Source organism: Rattus norvegicus, chromosome 11 (assembly GCF_021556685.1).
Source record: "Rattus norvegicus strain SHRSP/BbbUtx chromosome 11, alternate assembly SHRSP_T2T, whole genome shotgun sequence".
NCBI classification, from domain to species: Eukaryota; Metazoa; Chordata; class Mammalia; order Rodentia; family Muridae; genus Rattus; species Rattus norvegicus.
Genome location: NC_141544.1, coordinates 99,476,665 through 99,499,644, shown reverse-complemented (window position 1 = coordinate 99,499,644; position 22,980 = coordinate 99,476,665). Strand labels below are relative to the sequence as shown.

The window sequence follows — 22,980 nt, the reverse complement described above, 5'->3', positions numbered from 1 at the left end:
AGGGTTGTTTCCATGTGTTCTTTCTTGATTGCTTCTATTTCCATTTTTAATTCCTTCAACTGTTTGATTGTGTTTTGCTGGAATTCTTTCAGGGATTTTTGTGTCTCCTCTCTATGGGCTTCTACTTGTTTATTTATGTTTTCCTGGAATTCTTTCAGGGATTTTTGCGATTCTTTCAGGCATTTTTGCGATTCCTCTCTGTAGGCTTCTACTTGTTCTCTAATGGAGTTCTTCATGTCTTTCTTGAAGTCCTCCAGCATCATGAACAAAAATGATTTTGAAACTAGATCTTGCTTTTCTGGTGTGTTTGGATATTCCATGTTTGTTTTGATGGGAGAATTTGGCTCCGATGATGCCATGTAGTCTTGGTTTCTGTTGCTTGTGTTCCTGCGCTTGCCTCTCGCCATCAGATTATCTCTAGTGTTACTTTGTTCTACTATTTCTGACAGTGGCTAGACTGTCCTATAAGCCTGTGTGTCAGGAGTGCTGTAGACCTGTTTTCCTCTCTTTCAGTCTGTTATGGGGACAGTGTTCTGCTTTCGGGCGTGTAGTTTTTCCTCTCTACAGGTCTTCAGTTGTTCCTGTGGGCCTGTGTCTTGAGTTCACCAGGCAGCTTTCTTGCAGCAGAAAATTTGGTCTTACCTGTGGTCCTGAGGCTCAAGTTCGCTCGTGGGGTGCTGCCCAGGGGCTCTCTGCAGCGGCAGCAACCAGGAAGACCTGTGCCGCCCCTTCCGGGAGCTTCAGTGCACCAGGGTTCCAGATGGTCTTTGGCTTTTTCCTCTGGCGTCCGAGATGTGTGTGCAGAGAGCAGTCTCTTCTGGTTTCCCAGGCTTGTCTGCCTCTCTGAAGGTTTAGCTCTCCCTCCCATGGGATTTGGGTGCCGAGAACTGTTTATCCGGTCTGTTTCTTTCAGGTTCCGGCGGTGTCTCAGGCAGGGGTTCTGCCGCTCCTGGGCGTAAATCACTTTTCTTATAAAGTTATTAATCTGATCATGGGAGTCTTATCATCCTGACCTCATCTAATCCTACTAATTTTCTAAAGATCAACTCTTTTTTAATTCACTTTACATTCTCTCACTGCCTCCCTCATAGTCACTCCTTCCCACAAACCTTTTCTTCCCCCCTTCACCTTCTCCTCTGAAAGGCTGGGAATACTAACCCCCCCCCCATATCCTCTCAACTCTGGCACATCAAATCTCTATAGCACTAAGCTCATCCTTTCCCACTGAGGTCAGACAAGGCAGCCCAGATAGAAGAACATATCCCATGGATAGGCTTTTAAGATAGCTCCAGTTATTTGAGACCTTCATGAAGACCAAACTGTACATCTGCAATATATGTGCAAGTTGGCCTACCGCTAGCCTGGGTATGCTTTTTGGTGGGTAGTTGAGTCTGTGATAACCCTGAAGGTCCAAGTTAGTTAATTCTGTTGGTCTAAAGACCACTTTTATGAAATATAAACATAGAACTTTTAGAGAACTTATATAAATCATAGCAGATAGTCACAGGACCCAATCAAATATAGAGAAGGTTGACATTAGGACCAATAGTAGCAGTGCTGATGTTAAAAAATCACAAATAGGACCAAATATCGGCAGGATTCTAGCATGCTTAGTGGGAAAGGGGGAGTGTGAAATATGTGTTCAGGATGTCTTCCAAGTTTCTGCTTTGAATTACTACACTTGAATAAATAGAGGTTATAGGCAGATGGTCATTCTGTGCATAATATTCTCTATCACAGAAACAGTTTGTGCCTAGGAGTCTATGCTACCTCCATTGAGGATTCACACCTTAAATCAGAGCTTATCAGGATAAAAGAAACTAACATGTACATTATGGCAGGCTTATTTCCATCACTATTTCCAGAGCTTTGGAGGTTCTTAATATAATCAGTCATCAGGGAAAAATGGCTCTAAATGTATCAATAATCTTACTTAGGAGGGATTATTACATAGCTCATATGAAAACTGCTTAGGGGTAGGAATTGTGGGATTCAATAGAGCACAAGACGTTTTGGATGTCCAGGCAGCCACACCCCTATATAGACAGTGGCACAAAACTCATTAAGAAGCTTCTAGCTTGACAGGTGATCATTCAATAGACATCTGCAAGCTAGTTCAAGGTCTTTAATGAAAGAAAATACTTCTATAACAAGTAGTCACCCTTCAGTAACCTTCAGTTTGGGACTTTTCTAGCATTAAGATATATTTAATAGAGTAAGCAAAAAGCATTAAGCTCTTTAACACTCAGGACCCTGCGTGTCACCGTAATGATCACAGAGAACCATATTCAGTCACTTCCAGAAGAAGACTGGCCAAACTATTAAAAAAGGCAATCAAATTAGAATTTGATACAACTCATGACCTACAACATATAAACAGGCTTTTAGATTGAGGGACTCTTAGGAAATTTTATAGTAGAGATTGGATGACATTCTTCCTTATTATTTTTTAAATGATAAGCAAAATGTAATCAGAACAATAAACACCTGGTGTAGGGAAGTCAATGAACACCAGTATGTGCTAGTTGATTAAATGCTAGTGCAAATTACTTGAGCACAGAAATAAGGTAACATATGATCACTAAACAAATATACAGGATGAACATTGAGATTGGAAAGGTACAGAGTAAGCCCTTTTCCAACATTGGTGGCCATGGGTACTATTAAAATGTAATGTTGGGGAACAAGAGGTAAAGCAGAGTTAGAACTTCATTGCACAAAGCAACTCTCTCATAGATTAGCAGACATACATAAAGGAGCACTTGGGCCTTCGTTTCTCCAGGACATTTCCAAGGAACTCATCATCAGAGATCTGAATTAAAAAGCCTGACTTACTTCATTAAAATAGACAGAAGGAAGAGATGCATTGATGGAATTTCGAGAAACTTGACAGCTCAGGAAAGTTTAAAGTCCTAGACCAGAAAGAACTCACATTCATCATACAGGGTTCCAGAGCAATGAAATGTGTTTGTTCTCTTCTAAACCAGGGATCACTGTCAGTTGCTCCTTTGTACAAATACTGTACTGTGACTGCAAAAGTGTTGGCTTCATGGAACCAACCAATCCACTAGCCAGACTAATCATTCTTCTAGTACTAAATCAACTTAGAGACACACTTACCTATTTTTGAACTTGTGAAAGCTAAAATAGAAGTTTTCCCCCTAAACCCTGTTTCATGAATTCCAAGTAAATGTCAACTTTTCTTTTTTAAAATGTGAACTTTTCAGAAACTGAAACCTCAATATTATTTTAATTATTAAAGAACAGGTTTCTAATTTTATTTGGAAGTTCATTCATTTATTCTTTATCAAAAATATTTTGAGGTAAAACATTAAATCACATATCTATCAAGACATCAAATATTTCAAAGAAGGGGGTGAAGGAATAAAACACTAACGTTAAGCAAATAAATAGTTCTAAATACTCTCGTTAACAAGGTTGCTTAATATGGGTTAATTCTGACACTGAAATAAAGGTATAGAGGAACCAAGCAATTAAGTTACTCTACAATAGGAACTGGATACTCTCTATTCAATAAGGAGTTTATAGGTGCAAAAAGAGAAAATATTGCATTTGTGGAAGAGACTAAGAAAATTATTTATGTATAATAAACATACATGTTACCATATACATAATTTTTCTTGCTTTGTTGACTGAACACACAGAAACAAGGAAGTAGCAATAACAGTGTGCATCTACAAGAATTCTCTATGGAAAGAGAGAATATGGAATTCTTGAAGAAATAAAGATTCCAGTCCTGCAATAGAAGATATACCAGATGATGCTGGTATTGTTCACATATTAACAGCATTGTTGGAAAGTTGAACACAATAATATAGTAAAACTGGATCATAATTCAAACTGAAAAATAAGTACACATGAGTTTATATTAACAGAACAACTTGAAATTGGCAAATAAGAGGGATCCAACGTTTTTTGTATGGGAACCATCAGGTGGGGACTTCATCCTGATGGAAATGAAGTACAACTTCCTTTAAGTATTCACACAATGCCTGTAAAAGGGAGGAGGCACGGTTGGAAGTCCATTCCCAGTGCTGAAGCCTTGAGAGAAGCATCCTAACCAGCATGGTTGGGAGTCCATTCCCATTGGTGAAGTCCTTAGAGAAGCATCCTAATCAGGCAAACAAATTCATATCAGCAATGAAAGGCAAGTGTCTCTCCCTGAATATACATAAAAACTACCCTAAAGTTAGAAGTTTGTTTAATACCTAAAATGAAAGTGTAGAGGGTGTTCCCTGGGTGAAAATCCACAATCTTCTGTGTTTTCTCCACTGGTGTGCCTGCTCTGCACCAGTGGGTAGTTCCAATTCCCAGAACACAAAGAATGCCATCAGGAAACCCAAGGCCAAACAAATATACATGAATGTGGGAAAGAGATTTTTAGGAAAGAAGGGACTGGATAAGGGATGAAGAGATGAGAAAGAGTTGGGGTAATAGCAATCAGAATGAATTACACACATACAAATTAACTGTCAAAGAACAAATGCAACTGCATCTCAAATCTGTTTAAAAATAAATGAAATGAAAAAATAAAGGTGATTTTAAACCATCTTTCTTGGCATAGTTAATACTTTGAGTAACGCTTTAGTGGGCTGACACATTCTCTTTCCAAAGCACGCACACACACACACTTTCTAGGAAGGGAGATCTCCAAAAGATGAAGGACCATGTTATATATGGGAGTACATGAGTTAGAACTCCAGTGAGACCATGAGAGAACTTTATGTTGTTTGTTTATCCATGTTTTCAAGATCAGAAACTACATGGTTGTGGGTCTTTAAAAGACACACACAGAGTCAAAGATATTTCACTGCCCTGGGGAGGAAAATTCTGATGTGCACTGACTTGATAATACATCTACAATCCTTTGTCACTTTCCACTGGAAGAATTCTATTCTCTTTGCCTGAGGGCAAAGACTACTGGTCTACTTGGAATGATCTGAAAGAAGCAACAATAACAATAGAGGAGAGGTCATAAAAAAGGAACTGAAGCTTCTGTGTCCTTCCTTTTCTCCTCTGGGACAGTTCTTGGGGGAAAGTTAATGCCTTCTCTATGGGTCACTCAAGTACATTGAGAAAAGCACATTCTCCAGCCACATTGAAAGATCTTCTTCAGGAGTAGTTATAGCCTTAGAGTTTCCTCCAAAAACAAAAAGACTTGTTACAACAATGTTGACAGTTTTCCTGCACTTTTAAACATGGTAGGTGTGGCTCTATCAATTAGCCACAACTTCAGATCTTATCCTATCTATCTAAAGGGTCTTTACATAAATACCAATCTTGCTCTATATCTCAAGCGGATCTTGAACTTACAATCCTTTTGTCTCAGCCTTCTGAGTGGATTAGATCACAAGTCTGAAACACTAGGCCTGGACCAACTGGCAATTTGACTTAAAACTAATGAAACACTCAGTCCCAGCCAAATAGATAAGCCAATCCTGAGTTTCATACCCTTAGAAATTATAATATATATCATATATTCTATATGTATGAATTATGAACATATATGTAACATTATACATATACATATAATATATACAATGCATTATATCTTATATATAGAACATATAATATACACATAACATAATATTCATATAATGGGCAACATATACACATATGTGAAACATATATACATGGAATTATAACATAGTTATTAATTTCATGTATTATTAATTTATTGTATTATGTGTGTATAATGCTTATATATGTCTAATATGTAATATGTTACATGCTGTAATAATATATATTACTGTTTGAAACACTATTCCCTGGAATGGTTTATTAAGTGGAAAGAGATAACTGATATGTAATGCTCTACACAGATAATATGGGAACACTGAAGAGAGTGGAACAAATGATGTTTCTGAGCATAACCACTCCCCAGCCACACAGAAATCCAAAAGCAATGCTTTGCCTCCCTAAAGATAGTGGGATGAAAGATTAAGTTAAAGAAAATTGATTAAGACATGGCCTTGGAGGAAAACTAGAATTCACATGACTCTGAATTGGCATTTATAAAGTGTACATATCTGGATTATATCAAAGCTTTTAACAAATGTTTTAAATATATAGCCTCATAAGAAAGCAGATGAAACATTGAATGGATGACAGCTGAAAAGCAATACAAAAAGGCCACCAAAGCGGGAGGCTCCTGAGTGCTCAATGCTAATACTTCAGGCCAAGATTCTGTAATCATCAGATCTACACCACACTTAATTCAACAGATTGGTAATAAATGGTCTGAAGAGATAAGAGTAATGTGCAGGAAGTAAGATGTGTGTAGAGAAGGTGAATGAAATCTCTTGGTTTTAAAAAGCAACTATAAAAACATAAGTGTGGGAAATCGTTCAGTTTGCAAGAGTTCATGTGGAAAAACTGATTTAATGTGAGCCAACACCAGGATAGGGATTTTCTTTGGGCTAATAAAAATTGTAAAAGAAATAATAGAAAATAGGAAGTGTATGAAAACCCAATAACAACTGCTGAGATTCAGTGCCAGAAACTGTGGCTTCCATTCAAGTTAGTATCCAGACGCTCCAAGAAGTTGGGTGGACAGTGAAAGTGGACCTAAATATGGGAGCCTCTGCCTTGTGAAAGGACCATGAAGTGGGGTCAGAGGATGTTAAAGATGAGGGTCACGAGAGAAAGGAGGAAGATCCCTGCAGGCTCAGTAAGGAATCCATAGTTAAACTAGAAGCATGGGTGAGCAACGGAGTGATGAATTTTCTCAAATTGGGAGCTATCCAAGAGTAAAGAACTAATCTTAAGGGCAAGAACATAGACTAGCTCCCATAAAGCAGACCCTGAATACTCCAGTCAGCTCAATAGTACCATAGCCATTGAAAGCTTGGTTGGTTTGAACTTAAAGTAGATTCCCATTGTTGATAATTGTACACAGTAGTCAGCTAAGTACAATTATATGTAATGTTATATGAAAATACCATCTCAGATTTACTATGCTCTTGGTAAGTGCTGGACAATAATTCTGAAAAAGTGCATCAATATTCAAAGGATTTAGAAAGATAAGGAATGTTAATCAGTCTCCCAGTGCTGTAAAATACTTGTAACGATAAATCTATAAAGAACAAAAATTTGTTTCAGTTCACTATTTGGAGGTTTCTGCTCATTGCTCTGGTCCTGTGCCAAGAATGCATGATGGGGCATAATAGCTTGTCACTGAAACATGAAAAAGAAAATGGAGACAGGATGAACTTTGGGACTCACAATTTCTGTCAAAGACACTTCTTCAATGGCCAAAATTGTAATTGAGATCCCATCTCTTTAAGGGTCCACAATCTTCCATTAACACCAACTCTACAATAAAACCTTTATTACAATATGGGCTTGCCTGGATCATTCAGGATCCAAACTATAACATCCATGTTCTCAATCTTGTACATTAGTCATTTGGGAGTTGAAAATTTCTCCTACATCCCAGTAGAACATGGCAGACCACACCCTTAATGCCAATACCCAGGAAGCTGAAAAGGAAAAATGATGATCTGGAAACCGCACAGTGAAATATTTCCCCACACACAGAATGAATGAGACAGAGGGAAGGAGACAGAGTAGGGGATGGAGGAGAGAGAGAAGCAGAGACAGAGAGAAAGACAGGGGAAAAATGGTTTTATACCTTAGTACATATAATCAGAACCTCAAAACCACAAGGTAAGTCTTGAAACCACATGACATTGGGTGGGCTTAGGAATTGGATTAGAGCTAGGGACCAGGGTACTGGTGTTGTTTGTCAGATCTCTACATGATTTCAGAATTCAGACAAGTAGCTAAACACTAGTCCATGTGATTTACAAAGTCCATTTTAGTTCTGTGAATATGTAATTCTCTACCTAGATACATTTAACAATAACACAGTAGTTGTTTCATGAATCTATCTATCATGTATTCCTCTTGTCTAAATGGCATCTTTAAAAGATTCCATTGCACATTCCAATATTCCAACTAGTTTCTGTTTATTAGTTTCAAGTTCAAAATATCTGGTCTGAGCACTGTGCTATCCACTGTAAAATTGAAGTAGAACCTCTGCTTAAGGTAAAGAAGAATAAGTTGAAAATTCATGAAAAGTGCTTTGCATACTGGTCACACAAAAGGACCAGTGAAATCTTTTTTTATTAATACAGAAACCAAAACTTTGTGCCTGTGTAAACTACCTGTTTCAATGCTGTTTAGGTAATTACAACCCACAGAGACCTATGCTACATACAATGTTTCATTCTAAGCAAAAATATTATTAAGGATATTTAAACTACTTAGTTGAGCTCTCAAACCCAAGACATGTGGTCCTTTAGAAAGAATTCTATGGAAGGTCTGTGACATTTTCTATAATTTTAAAAGTTCGATTTTTACAAAATAATTAGGATGACACTTCTTATATTATTTAAAGTGCTAGAAGCATACCAGAAAATTAATGTAGAAAGTTTCAACTCCAAGAAAGCCACACATCAAATAAAGATGTAGTAAAAGAGTTAGGCTAAATAATAATTTTAAAGAACAATATCAAAATAGTCATTCATCGTTGCTCCAGTTGGTTCAGTAATTGGTCACTCTCTTTGTATTTTCAACAGACCTATGGTGTCTTCCCTGGTCCTCACCCATAAATGTTCAATGCACTTTGGCCACTGGTCTCAACAGTGAACCCCTCATTGTGGTCTGCCCTTTCTCTAGAGTTCTGAATCCTTGCTTCTCATTCCTTTTTTCATTGCTCATCATTCTTTGTTCAAAACACACACACACACACACACACACACACACACACACACACACACACACACACCACTCAACTTGTCTTAGGATTTTCATTCCTGTGATAAAACACCAAGTTTTTTACTTCATGTCAGGAGCCTAAACCATCATAAAGGTAAATAAAAGCAGGATCTCAAGGCAGAAGCCTGGAAGCAGGAACTCATGTAGAAGTGTTGGAGAAGTGTTGCTTACTGGCTTGCTCTCCATGGCTGGATCAAGCTGCCTTCTAATCTAATCTAATCTAATCTAATCTAATCTAATCTAATCTAATCTAACCTAACCTAATCTAATCTTATCTTATCTATGCCCACTCACATGAGGCATCAATCAAAAGGCTACCCCCCACAGGCTTGTCCTCAGGTCAGTCTGGAGGGCACATTTTATATAACTCAAGTCCCCTCTTTAAAATAAGTCTAGTCTGTGTCAAGTTGTTATAAAACTAGATAGCACAGAGATGGTGCCCAAATTTCATGTCAAATGAGTGTTCCTAGGGCCAGTCCATGTGCACTGTGTTCTACTAACAAAGCTCTATCACAGTGATTTCCAATCTTCCTAATACTCTGACCCTTTAATACAGTTCCTCATATTGTGGTTACGCCCAACCATAAAATTATTTTTGTTACTACTTTAAACTATAATTTTGCTAATGTTATGGATGGTAATGTAAATATCCAATATGCAGGATATCTGATATGTGACCTCAAAGAGGTTGTGACCCACAGATTGATTACTACTGTTCTAGAGCATTGTGATGGCCAACCATGGTTGTCAAACTGACTACAACTGAATCAGCTAAACCCCAAACATCTTGGAAGCCTGTGAGTTTTTGTTGTTGTTGTTGTTGTTGTTGTTGTTGTTGTTGTTGTTGTTGTTTTGATGAATCACTTAAGGTAGAAAGATCCACCCTCAATCTGAGCTACATCTTCTAGAATGTGGAAAAATATGAAACAATGAAAGAGGAAAGCTTATGCTTCTTTGCCTGCTTGCCCACATTCTTATTGATACAAACAAATCTTGTAGCTGAGGCATTATTTCACTGGTATTAAAGCCCACTTCTCTGGGATTTCAATATAGACTGAAGGCCAGCATATATCTAGGAATTCTCTGGAACTCCGGCACCAGATTGGGACTGCTGAAACATTCAGTACTTTGGATTTAACTGCAGGATCCTTGACTTTTCCATCAGCAGACAGCTATTACCAGACTACCTAAAAGACAACCCCTTTTAACCCTGTCTTACTTTTCTATTTCTGTGAAGAGACACTACATCAAGTAAACTTACTGGGGTAGGGTTACATTTTCAGAGGGTGAGACCATGACTATCGTGGCAAGGTTTGTGGTAGCAAGCAGGCATGACATCAAACAAGTAGCTGAATGCTTACATCCTGATCCACAAACATGTAGCATAGAGATCTAACTGGGAACAGAATGTGGTTTTCAAACCTCCAAGCCCACTCCCAGTGATATACCTCCTTCAACATCGCCATACCTCCTAATCCTTTCCAAAGAGTTCCACCAACTAGAAACCAAATATTTAAATATATGAGCATCAACCCCTAGGGGGAAGTCATTCCAATTCAAACTATAATCCCCCTAATACAAACATAAAATATGCATCTAGGCATTTGCCAGGGAATAGAGAACTTGGAACTCTGAATTAATGCCCCAGCTACTCTGAGCAGAAAGAAATACAGAAAGCTCCAGCTTCCCTGAGCAGAGAGAAATATAAATGTGGATTCTGGATTCTTGGAAGGTAATGGAAAGACAACACAATATTATAGGAAAGCATGAGTTCCTGTCCTGATGATGGTGGTGGTGGTGGTGGTGTGATTGTGTGTGTGTGTATGCATGTGCATGTACATTTGTATATATCTATGGGTTTATATGTTTATGTACACATGTGTCTGAGGGTGCATATATATGTATGGTTGTATAAGTCTGTGGAGGCCAAATATTGCTTCCTTAGATGCTCTCTCCATCCTACTTTTTGAGATGTTATCTAACACTGATGATGGAGCTCACTGTTTTACCTAGGAAGTGTGGGAGCCCTGGAAGATTCCTGTTTCTGCTCCTCCTCCACTCCCTGGTAATGGTCGTAGTACACAATTTTTTTGTTCCCACTGAACTCAAATGTTCCTGGTTGCATGCCAAAATCTTGTTCAACAGAACCCTCTCCCCAGTTTGCTGGCCATACTTTTTAAAAGCCACTCTGTCAGCTGTCTGAGGACTCTACCGTGAAGGCTTGAGAAATAAAGAAAACACGCCAGGAACTCCTGTTGCCAATCTTGCCTGGATAGGAAGAGCAGAGAGGATGCTGTAGGCATTTGGAGGGAGAGGAAATAAAACTTATTGACAAACTATGTGTGTAGGAGTAAGGTTTTTAGTGTGGAAGGAAGCTCGCAAGTACCATTGTTTCCACTCAGCTTCATGGAGAAGGTAATGGTATCATTTCCTGAGATGAGAATTCTCAGGCAGAGGGAGGGATCAGTTATAAAGCTTATGCTACATCCAGAGTAAATTTGGTGTTTTCATGAAATATTCCAGTAGCATGAAAAGAGGCTGGCAAATGTGTGAGGTAATTGCTTTAAGCAAAAGAAGGAAACTAAGATTTGAACAGTGTCAACTTATAAACGGAGTTTAAAACCAATCAATGGGTGTGGGTATTCTGGGGAGAAACTTCAAGTGCATGTTCAGGCCCAAGCTCAGTTTACAGGGAGACAGCAAGAAATGTAGCATCCCCAGGATGGGGAAGTAAGGAAATGTTGCAAAGAGTGATTCCGGAAGTCCTAGTGTGGTGGCACTAGACAGGATAGGTGAGCTGAGCCAGACCTGGACAAACACACTATTCTGTCACGGCTTTTAAAATCCAGCCAATCATTCATTCACATGGAGATAAGTATGTTTTGAAGGTTTTCACAGTATGTATTTACTTTACAACTGACCAAACTACACTCCTTTCTCTCTAAATTGAAAGTTTGTGTTCCTGCTATGGGCATTCCATGGATGGTAGCAAGTTGTCCATCTTTTTGTATATCTAAGCCCTTCCCCAAGGATATGTTAATATCTCAAGATCCTTCCATGAATGCTATTTAAATCTCCCAAGTATGCCTTGTTCTCTGAACCACGTGATTCACATTCTGTTTTCTGGTGAGAGACAGTCATACCATATCCACTCATTTAACTTTTACCTTTAATGAGCTTCAAATTCACATAGATTAAACCTATTTGAAGAATGAATTAGCCTGGGTTGTTAGCTGCTATATGCAGTAGATCCTACTTTTCAACTGGATGTCCTGTGTACCCTTGGGTGAATTCCAAGATGATTCTGAACCCATGGAGACACAAATAGCATTGTGACCTGGTACTCACAGTTGAACTATCAGAGATAGCTCACTTTTAGAAAGGAAAAAAATTATCCTAAGTTATATTGGGATCTTCCTGCGTCGAAGTTCAGAAACTCCGAGGCCAAAACTATAGCAATACTATTTGAATAGACCCATAGCAAGTTTCTTCAAAGACATATCCAGGGCCATTGCTCTCAGTGCTGTAAAAACTTGCATAGTTTTCATCTAGGTCCCTTGCTCCTCAGCTGAGGTGCCAGGCACTAGAGAAGATTCACATGAACATAGCTCTGAGAAGACTTGTCTAGACCAGCCCTGTCCCGAGAAGACTTCAAACCTCAAATGTCTACATCCCTGGCATTGAGGAGGGCTGAGAGAAGGACATTTCTAACTGAAACCTATTTTGAAGTGCTCAGCCGTTTTCTTTTCATGAACTTTTATGCAGTGTTTGCCATCTGTTGTATCCTGAAGTGTTTGTGAATGGATATCTGTTCCATGTTAAGTATCTATCCCATAGAACTAGCCTTCTAATACAGCAGATAATCAAAGAGATAAGAAATATACAAAATATGTTCACTGATGATCAAGGAAAAAATAAAACAAAATAATATTGATGATAAATAGGATTATGAACATCTTTATTGCACATACTACATGCCAAATACTTTCCTGGTATTCTTCATAATTTTGCTTTTTAAACTCTCCATATGACAGTATAAGGCTGATATTATTATAATACCTACTAAAATATAATACTGGTGGAACACCTAGGTACATTCCCTTGTCCAAGTCTGTTATGCCACAAAAGGAGCTCAGGCTTCAAAAGAGAAAAAAGGCAAAACACGGGACCTTCTCTCATATAGTCATATTGCTTTCTATGTGTACAGTACACTGTTATGGATTCATGAAGTAGAGCAACACATTGTAGTTATTTCTCTAAACCTTAGAATTAGTTGCAATTTTAGTGTTAGATTGTTCTTTTACTCTTAGGAGCCAAGGTTTCCTATCCAACATACCTCTTCCTGCCTTTCTCCCATTGTCACAATTTGAACTTAAACTAAGATTGCAAAATATGGAAAGTAAACTGAATTCTACTTTAGTTAGATTTAAAGAATCAGAAGTATGAAATTATTTGAGGGGGAAGAATGTAGAAAGGTGTTGGGATGAAAAAGATATAGTTTTGTTCAGACTCTGCAGAAACAATGAACATTAAAAATTAAAAAAATATATCTAGATATTATTTTCACTAATTTCCTCTCTGAAACTTTTTAATCTCACAAAATGATGTTTGACTGAGAGATAATTATGGTGATGATGCAAATTCCACATTTCATATATATGCATTTGCCTGAGTATTGTTGAAGCCCCACAGGGATGAAATATGAAAAGGATAGAATATCAGTCAAGGAATGGGAAGGGGTAGGGATAGTCCTGGAGGAGAGCCAGGCAATGTGGAAATAATTGGGATTCACCACCACTATTTCCATAATCACTTTAGATGTTTGATGGCTAAGGAATATGCCATACATTCCTACTCACTGTGTTCTGGGTTCACAGCATTGTTTCAGAAGGTGATGAACCTATTGCTTTTATAGAAAGTTAGCCTTTCTCAAGATGTAACACTGGAAAGAGGTGAGTTCCCCTCACTCTGTATATGCAGAAGCCCTGCTGGTTGAACCTGTGTTGCACTGCTCTCCTGGTCAGCTGTCTGCCTCATCTACTTCCAAGACAAAAACTGCTTTTTCTAAAGTCATCAGTAGGTTATATTGATCCTTTATATACAAACTGAGAAAGTAAATGTCAATCAGTGTGAAAAAAATCAATGAAATATTATATGTTTTTAAGTCTTAATAGAAGCAGTGAGAACTTCATCTCTATGAAAACTGGCTGTCTCTGGCCAGTGCACTTTTCTATGGGAACACTATACTCTGTGTTGAGTAGACAACAGTTAGAAACCACCATCTAAAGACATCTCCCACAGTAGGCACACTCTAATATGGGTATGTCATATTCACTGCTAATGTAGGGACAGAACTAGTCCTTATTGATGCATGTTTTATGTTGGTCCCACCAGATCTTTCTTCATCTCACCTGTTAAGCTTCTGCTCCACATTGGTTTAGAGGAAATCGACACAAGATACTCCGCCACCACACAGCAAAGTAATGCCTGCGTGACGGTGAAAAGCTGTACTCAAAAGATGGCCTAGCAGAGGAGGTTGATGCTTCCTAGGAGTTCATAAAATGAAACATTTGAAAACCTACTCTTGGGACAGAAGCAGTCTCTCCTGGTCCAGGGAAGGCCCATCAGCCACATAGACATCTCCCTCAATCCAAAGTCAAGACCCCATCTTTCCTGTACATGATACTCCAGATTCCCAGACTGATATTTGGGTACCTTAGGGCTGAACTTAAGTCCAAAACTTTTTCATTCCTGGAAAGGAAGGGGTGAGAGAAAGGGATATAAAAAGCTGCAGCCTAAAGTTAGTGGCTATGAGCATCATGACTTGAATGACAGTACTGACCAACAGGAACAATAATCTACACAGAATTCTTGTAATGGCCAAAGGAAAGAACCATCCTTACTCATTCTCAATCTCCTCACAGCCAGTATTGCCTCTATCGGTTTGAACAGAAAAGAAAAACACTGAAGTTTATCACCAATCTTATAGAATTGCCACCACGTGTTTAGATTGAGATGCCCAGCAAATAAGCTAAACTTGTTACTGAATCAATGGAATGGAGGTAAGGGTATTGCTACTGCATGTTGTGTTGCTGACAAAAATAAGCTAACACCTATGAAGTACTACAGTGTGGGTGCCATTCAGCAAGCAAGCACTATGTGCCAGCCATTATGCAGCTAGGTTCAGACAATAGCTGGAGTGACCATAATCACATACAAGGAGTGTAACCCTGTGAAAGCCTTCAAAGTGAGAGTGCCAAGCAAGAAGAGATGAACAGGAGCTCAGGAGTAATGGGCTGGGGGCAGAGACACCATCACGAAACTTAGAATGTGGAGGCTTATGGGCTCCTGCTAAGAGTAAGTAAGGAAACACATGGGGCACATGCTCAGCCAGAATTGATAACTTGGTCCTTAGACTGTAGTCTTCTTATCTACAGGTGTTCTCTTGAAGCCTTGTTCTATGTTGCCTGTATGCCCCCTATCATAGCACTATTATCCAATAACCCAGTAGTATCTTTAAGTAATTCATTAAGGCAGCACAATTCCCTGGACTTCCATACTTGAGTTTCACCTTCACAAAAGCAGTAGTTTTATCCACCAGTTTTCAATGTAGTCCTGGACTACATACATATGAAGAAGAATGAAAAACACCATGGGGCAAAAGATGTAGTGTGACTTGAAGCACTCACCTTTTGTTAGCAGAGTTCTGACTAGCTGAGTTCTTCCTTGAGAAACACTGAAGAGAGACTAAAGCAGATCTTCATCTATGATAAGCTTCGTTCAAAGCTGGCAAAGTAATTCTTAAGTCTGAAAACATATGCAGTCTGGGTAGAGTATAAGGGTTCTAAAAAATTCATTTGCTTTCTCCCCTTTCCCCTTCCAAGTCCTGAAATGAAACTGTCTTGTTTGCAGAACACCTCTATAAAAGTTTGAATGAAATCATTTACATGAAAGATATCCCACCCTAGGGATCCTGAGTACCACACAGCAGATGAGGACCTTTTGGAAAGAAGCCCAGTAGTGTGGTGTTATAGGAGATTATTGCAAGAGTAAGCCATATTTGTACAGGAAATGCTTCCTAAAGGGCAGAAGAGAAAGTGCATATTCAGCCATCCAGGGAACAGTGAGTGAGAGGAAGAGAGGAAATAACTCACAAATCTAAATTTATCCTCAAATGCAATTTACTCTATCCTCACTAACCCAGTAGCTATCAGGAAAATAATTTTGACTTTTACACTGTATGTGTCACTATCCTTTCTGCTAAGAAAATGCCAGTACTCTGAAAGTAGAAAGGAGATGATGTTCACACCTGGTCAACAAAGAGCACCTAGGTGACCATGAACTTAGCCCAGGAACAGGGGACGGAGGTACTTTCCTTAATTTTGTCTCTAAACTGACACAGAAAGCAAAACAAAAGTGTACATCTTTGTGTAGTTACCCTGTGATCTTTTAAGACACAGATACACAGTAGAATACTTAACTCGGTGTTAGCGATCCATTGTCTCAAACTTCTCTTTATAGGGAGACTTGTTGACACTTCTTCAGTTTTCTGAAATGTATAGTGCACTATTATCATCATTAGTCATAGCACTGTGCAACAGAGAAACAAATGTTTTTGTTCCTAACCATAGCTCAATATCCATTGATCAACCTTTCTCCACCTGAGCTGTCCCCTCTCTCCCTAATGTTCAATAACTATATATCTCTATATTTTGAGGATATTTCTCTACTTAGTCTCCACATATCAGTGCAATCACAAAGATGTGGAAGAGGAAAAATCAACAAAGAAAACCCAAACTGAGGGAAAACTAGAAATAAAGAAGTTAAGAACTTGAACAGGAACCTCAGAGACAAAAGAATACAAGAAGTAGAAGAGAGAACCTCAGGCATTAAAGACAAAATAGAAATGGGTATCTTGGTTAAGAAAATATTAAATCTAAATCTAACCAGACACAAAACATCCAAAATTTGGGACATGATGAAAAACCAAATTACAAATTTGCAATAATGGAATAAAGGAAGGTAAAGAAACCAGGTCAAACACATAGAAAATATTTCCAATAAAATCATTGAAGAAAAATATCCTAACCTAAAGTAGGAGAAGACTAGCAAAGTAATAGAAACTTACAGAATATAAAATGATATAAAATGGACTCAACCAGAAAAGAAATCCCTGTCAGCACATAATGTTAACACAAAAAAAATGTAAAAAAAATAGAGTAAAATAAAAAATCTGGAAAGGCAAGCAAAAAGGAACAAGTAACATATAAAAGCAGACCAATTAAAATTACACCTGACTTCTCAATGAAGACTTAAAAGTCAGAAGCTGCTGGACAGATATGCTGCAGACTCTAAGAGATTAATGAAGAAAATAAGGTATTCCATAGTAGAACAAAATTTAAGCTGTATATTTCTACAAATCCAACACTACAAAAGGTACTAAAGGAAAACTCAACCTAAAGAGGTTAATGAAACCTAGGAAAATACAGGGAATGAATAATCTCAGACCAGCAAAATCAAAATTAAAAGAGGGGAAACAAACACACACACACACACACACACACACACACACACACACACACTAACAACATGAACAATAACGACAATAACATGATAACAGGAATCAATAATAAGTAGTCACTTAAATATCTAAGCATCAGTTACTTTTTTTTCTAAGCATAGCAACTTTTATTTATAAGATGAGCAAAGTAATGACAGGGACCTTTGACCCATCAAAAGTGGTGATGCTTGTGTTAATTTGATTGCATTATTATACAATAAATACATATACCAAGTCATAAAAAAGACAAGTGGAAACAGGATCCATCCTTTAGCTGCATCTAAGATCTTTAACAACAAAGACCAATATTACCTCAAGGTAAAGGGTTGATAAAAATATCCCAAGCAAATACACCTAATAAACAAACTGGTGTGGTCATTTTAGTATCTGAAAAAAAATATACTTCAAAGCTAAACTACTCAGAAGAGACCCACTAAAAGAAAAATGCAGTAACACTAAGAGACTGGGTTCAAAACAACATCCATCCTTCAGATTTATCCAAGAATCACAGCTTAACATCACAGATTAAGAACAACTCAGAATAAAAAGATGGGCAGGGGGGATGTTCCAAGCAAACAAACATAAGAAGCAAGCTGGGATAGTCACTGTAATATCTGGCAAACTAGACTTTAAACCAAAATTAATCATAAGTGACAGAGGACAGTACATACTCAAAGGAAAAGGGTGCCAAGAGTATACTGTAATTCTAACATCTATGTATGAACAAAGAGTACCCACATTCATAAAAGAAACAATACTATAGCTTTAATCACATACTGACCCTTACACATTGATAATGGCAGACTTTAATATTCTTGATGACAGATACATCCTCCAGACCAAAAAAAAAATAAAATAAACAGAGAAATTCTGGACCAAACAGACATTTATACAACATTTCACCCAAACACAAAAGAATATACCTTCTTCTCATAACCTCATAGAAGTTTCTCAAAAATTGATCTCATAGTTGGACACAAAGCAAGTCACAATCAATACAAGAAAATTAAAATGACACCCAGGATCCTATCTGGTCACTACTAGACTAAAACTAGATATCAATAACAATGAAAACAACAGAAAGCTTACAAACTCATGGAAAGTGAACTTACTACTGAATGGAAAATGGGACATATCAGCAATGAACAAAGAACAAAAAGCTTTCTAGAATTGACTAAAATGAATACACATCATACTCAAACTTCTGGGACACAATGAAGTTTCTTTTAAGATGCAAGTTTAAGACATAAAAAAGTAGGAGAAGTTTTATAGTAAATTAACAACACGCATAAAAATTCTTGACCATAAAGAGGAAATAACACTCAAAATAAGCAGACATCAAGATATAACAAAACTCAAAGCTGAAAATAGAAAACTAAAAATAAACAAAAAGTATAACAAATATCAGACATTCAAAGAAGGACAATGGCAATATTCCAAATTGTTCCACAAAATAGTAACAGAAGAAACATTGTCCAACTCTTTTTATGAGGCTACAGTTAACCTGATACCCAAGTACAATGATACCTAAACCACAAAAAGACCCAACAAAGAAAAAAGACTTAGAAAACAATTTTCCTTAAGAACATGGCTGTAAAAAAATCTCAAAGAAGTACTTGTGAACTGAATATAATATATCAAAATCGTTATTCACGTGTTCAAATAGGCCTCATCCCAGAGATTCCAGGATGGATCAACATACATAAATTGATAAATGTAATCTACATATAAGCAAATTGAAAGACAAAATACCCAAATATCATCCTATTAGATGCAGAAAAGACCATTGACAAAATCCAAAATCTTTTTATGATAAAGGTCCTGGAGAGAGTAGGAATTCAAAGGACATACCAAAACATAACATTGGCTATTTATAGCAATTCCATAGCCAACATAACTTAAATGGAGAGTGGCTCAAAGCAATTCCACTGAAATCAGGAACAAGAAAAGGGTGGCCACCTCTCCATTACCATTCAGTATATGCTTATTTGCCTTTTTAATCCCTTAATTTTTAAAAAATTTTTTAATTTTATGGTTGAATTGATTTCATTGCTATGAATTTATTTTTATTTTTTCTCCATCTTTATTAAATTGGGTACTTCTTATTTACTTTTCAAATGTTATTCCCTTTCCCAGTTTCCAGGTCAACATCCTCCTAACCCCCTCCCCTTCTATACGGCTGTTCCCCTTCCCCTATTAACGCCCTCCCTCCAACAATCACGTTCACTGAGGGTTCAGTCTTGGCAGGAACAAGGGCTTCCCCTTCCACTGGTGCTCTTACTAGGCTATTCATTGCTACCTATGCAGTTGGAGCCCAGGGTCAGTCCATGTATAGTCTTTGGGTAGTGGCTTAGTTCCTGGAAGCTCTGGTTGGTTGGCATTGTTGTTCATATGGGGTCTCAAGCCCCTTCAAGCTCTTTCAGTCCATTCTCTGGATCCTTCAACAGGGGTCCTATTGTCAGTTCCGTGGTTTGCTGCTTCCATTCCCTATGTATTTGCCATACTCTGGATGTGTCTATCAGGAGAGATCTACATCCGGTTCCTGTGAGCCTGCACTTCTTTGCTTCATCCATCTTATCTAGGTTGGTGGCTGTATATGTATGGGCCACATATGGGGCAGGCTCTGAATGGGTGTTCCTTCAGTCTCGGTTCTAAACTTTGCCTCCCTATCCCCTTCCAAGGGTATACTTGTTCCCCTTTTAAAGGAGTGAAGCATCCACATTTTAGTCATCCTTCTTGAGTTTCATGTGTTCTGTGCATCTAGGCTAATTCGAGCATTTGGGCTAATATCCACTTATCAATGAGTGCATATCATGTGTGTTTTTCGGTGATTGGGTTACCTCACTCAGGATGATATTTTCCAGTTCCATCCATTTAACTATGAATTTCATAGTCATTGTTTTTGATAGCTGAGTAATATTCCATTGTGTAGATGTATCATATTTTCTGTATCCATTCCTCTGTTGAAGGGCATCTAGGTTTTTTCCAGCTTCTGGCTATTATAAATAAAGCTGCTATGAACATAGTGGAGCATGTGTCTTTGTTGTATGTTGGAGCATGTTTTGGATATATGCCCAAGAGAGATATAGCTGGATCCTCAGGTAGTGCAATGTCCAATTTTCTGAGGAACCTCCAGACTGATTTCCAGAGTGATTGTACCAGTTTGCAATCCCACCAACAATGGAGAAGTGTCCTCTTTCTCCACATCCTTGCCAGCATTTACTGTCATCTGAGTTTTTGATCTTCACCATTCTGACTGGTGTGAAGTGTAATCTCAGAGTTGTTTTCATTTGCATTTCCCTTATGACTAAGGATCTTGAACATTTCTTTAGGTGCTTCTCAGCCATTCAGCATTCTTCAGCTGTGAATTCTTTGTTAGCTCTGAACCCCATTTTTAATAGGGTTATATGTCTCCCCGCAGTCTAACTTTGTGAGTTCTTTGTATATTTTGGATATTATCCCTCTATCAGTTGTAGGATTGGTAAAGATCTCTTCCCAATCTGTTGGTTGCCGTTTTGTCATAACAACAGTGTCCTTTGCCTTACAGACGCTTTGCAGTTTTATGAGATCCCATTTGTCGATTCTTGATCTTAGAGCATAAGCCATTGGTGTTTTGTTCAGGACATTTTCTCCAGTGCCCATGTGTTTGAGATTCTTCCCTACTTTTTCTTCTATTAGTTTGAGTGTATCTGGTTTCATGTGGAGGTCCTTGATCCACTTGGACTTAAGCTTTGTACAGGGTGATAAGCATGGATCGATCTGCATTCTTCTACATGCTGACCTCAAGCTGAACCAGAACCATTTGCTGAAAATGCTATCTTTTTTCCATTGGATGGTTTTGGCTCCTTTGTCAAAAATCAAGTGACCATAGGTGTGTGGGTTCATTTCTGGGTCTTCAATTCTGTTCCATTGGTCTATCTGTCTGTCTCTGTACCAATACCATACAGTTTTTATCACTATTGCTCTGTAATACTGCTTGAGGTCAGGGATGGTGATTCCCCCAGAAGTCCTTTTATTGTTGAGAATAGTTTTAGCTATCCTGGGTTTTTTGTTATACCAGATGAATTTGCCTTTTGGATAATATGAATTATGCTTCTGTAAACACTTGTGTGCAAATTTTGTTTTTCAGGTCTTCTAGGACCTTTTAAGTTGATTATCAAAGAACATTTCCCAAAAGCTCCCATGTGGGATTAGTAGCAAACAGGCAGATCTACAGAAGAAAACAAACAGTATTTGTAGAAACTGTATGTAGAAAAAGCCAAAATCTAGCGCTGGAGCCAGGAAGAAACATTTGCTCCAGATGAAGAGAATGGGAAGTGAACAGACAGCATGAAGCTTGTATACAAAGGTCAAATAGACTCAACCTGCAGTAGAACCCAAGTAAGATTTTGCTCAAAGAAATATTATCTTACTACATTATATAAGGAAACAGTAGACAATTAAAGTCAAAGTGTGGTTTGGGAACACTTATAGAGAAGCCTTCAAAAGCAGTCCAGAGAATATAAATTAATTCACAATGCTGCAGAAAATTCTTAATGATTTTATGTTTTAGCAAAGCATTTATTCCTAGATTTATTGTATAAATACATGTTATAAAAATGAGAAAGAGGGAGAAGGATAAGGAAAAGGAAGAAATGTGGTCCTGGTCTTCATTCTCTCCCCCTCTTACTCTGTCTGGGGCTCTGGCCTGAGGGGTGGTAGTGCTTGCACTCATGGTGGGTACTCTTCCTTAATTAATTCTCCCTGGAAATGTGCTCACAAAGACACTCAGGGGTATACCTTTTCAATTTCTTAAAGTTCCTCTTAATCTAATCCAATTAGTCTAACCAACTATAAGGGGAAAGAGAAATTAATCTTAGTTAGGTTTCACTGCTATAAACAGATACCATGACCAAAGCAACTATTATAAGGACAATATTTAATTGGGGCTGGCTTATAGGTTCAGAGTTCAGTCCATTATCAGCATGGCATTATCAGCATGGCAGCATCCAGGTAGATATGTTACAGGAGGAGCTGAGAGTTCTACATCTTCATCTGAAAGCTACTAGGAAAATACTAACTGACTTCCAGGTGGCTAGGATGTGGCCCACAAGGCCACACCTATTCCAACAAGGACATAACTACTCCAACAAGGCCTTACCTTCTAATAGTACCACTCCCTGGACCACACATACAAACCATTACAGAACTTCCGCCCCCAAAGAAAAATGGGGAAAAAACCCCAAAGGTTGTCTTAGATTCTTCATATAGTTTCAGCCTCTTAGTCTCAGGGCTCATGAACAGTGAATATAGGAATTCGTGACAAAGGAGCCCAAATTCTCTACAAATTATGAAAGATGAGCATTTTAAATTTATTGTCTCATGCTGTGATTTAATTGATACATTTATTATTCTGAATGAGCATTAAATACTGCTAGTCCATTCAAAGAAGAAAAAATGGGTAGAAAGATCAGCATTACTATTGTGGTTGATAGAGAAGTAGATTACTTTTCCAGCCTCCTGGTAGAGATAGACAGGTTATTCTCTCCCACATCATTAAAGTGATAGCATTCACTGGAGTCTAACAAAGAGTATCATCCTGTGTGGGAGAAATGGACTGGCTGCGTCCCATCAACTTC

At 38.0% G+C, this 22,980-nt stretch overlaps 1 protein-coding gene across 5 annotated transcripts in view; it reads right to left on the bottom strand.

Moving 5' to 3' along the window:
- The window catches only part of LOC102550976 (uncharacterized), a 184,252-nt gene that overhangs the window by 142,838 nt on the left and 18,434 nt on the right, over positions 1–22,980 (bottom strand). For 2 of the 5 annotated variants that reach the window (XR_015633214.1, XR_015633215.1), the window contains 3 exons: positions 15,492–16,351; positions 14,385–14,553; positions 3,284–4,132 (listed from right to left, as the gene is read on the bottom strand). The exons of 1 other annotated variant lie outside the window; for it this stretch is intronic. The gene's annotated coding sequence lies outside the window, so the exon portion shown is untranslated. Of the gene's footprint in view, positions 1–3,252; positions 4,133–14,384; positions 14,554–15,491; positions 16,352–22,980 lie in introns of those variants that run through there. 2 more of the 5 variants (XR_015633217.1, XR_015633216.1) reach the window with 2 other exon arrangements.